A 1,198-nucleotide genomic window follows, 5' to 3' on the forward strand; every position below is an offset into this window, starting at 1 on the left:
CATGGTGGACAGATTGCCTGTGGGACCTCTCTCAGCAACCTGGTGGAAGTGGTAGAAAGGGCTTCTGTTAGCAAGCCCCCCCTCAAAGGGAACTATAGAAATTATGCACCTTTGAGCAAAATCTATGTCACTTCACTCTGCCATGACTGAAAAGCAAGGCAAGAAATTCAGCTGTCCTCTCTGCTGAATGGGGACCTAGTATTTCCAAGGAGAGCTACTTGGCTTCCATAAAATGCGACAGTTTCTGGGGTGACTTTGAAGGCTTCTGACAAGACTTACACAATTCGGAAGCAAATCGGCAGCCCAGGGGATAGAAGTGAAGGTGATCAATCTATTTTTCAATAGATATGTCTCAATCCTTAGATAGTCTGCAGTCTGGCAGTATATCTCAGCTTGAGAATGTTTTTAAGCTTGTCTTTCAAGAAGTACAAATCCAACAAATAACTGAGGCTATTTACATTTCACACCATTTTCTAGAAATGCAAAATGAAGAAAGCACTGACTGCAAACCTGTTTTGTTGTTGTTGTTGTTGTTGTTTTTTGTTTTTTGTTTTTTTAAAACTTTTGTTCTGCATTCCCAAAATTCTGGAGGCTCCTTTAAGATGAAGATAGCATACCTAATCCAAGATACCTCTGGAGTAAATCTCATTTCCAAAAACAGTTTCTTATTTATTCTTGGAATAGATGCTGCTCAAGAAGATCTTTCAAGAGGTAAGAATCATATTCTGGGAAAAAAAAGAGACTGAAGAATTAATAGAAATAAATGGTTTTAATCTTAATAATTGCAAGGCACTAATTCAAACTAAGCTCTCTGTATCCTCAGCTACCACAAACAAGCTTGTTTATGTACAATTTGTTTTTGAAGAAGATTCCTTCCAGTAGAAATATGCAATATATAACAGTTCCAAGAAATAAAATCTTTTGACTGCCTGGAATCTAAAAATGCATTTTTAATAATGATGTGTGCTAAAGAACAAAATAACTTTCCCTCTTTGTTACATTTTGCTATTGATTTGGTACTGGAAATTGGAAATCATGGACAACAGATAGACCAGAAATTCTCAGCTGTATTTCCTTATGACTATTTGTTTGCATTAGAATTAGTCATGGGTAAAAAAAAAATCAATACTCCTTTGAAGAACTCTTTCCATTTTTAAATGCACTATCTTCTTTGTTGTTGTTCAGTTGTTTCAGTCAT

General features: G+C 35.9%; 1 pseudogene; it reads left to right on the forward strand.

The window, feature by feature from the left end:
• The first annotated feature begins 347 nt into the window (after nt 1–347).
• Nucleotides 348–925, forward strand: LOC141549312 (uncharacterized protein CLBA1-like; annotated as a pseudogene).
• Nucleotides 926–1,198: the final 273 nt, after the last annotated feature.

This window comes from Sminthopsis crassicaudata, chromosome 1 (genome assembly GCF_048593235.1).
Source record: "Sminthopsis crassicaudata isolate SCR6 chromosome 1, ASM4859323v1, whole genome shotgun sequence".
NCBI classification, from domain to species: Eukaryota; Metazoa; Chordata; class Mammalia; order Dasyuromorphia; family Dasyuridae; genus Sminthopsis; species Sminthopsis crassicaudata.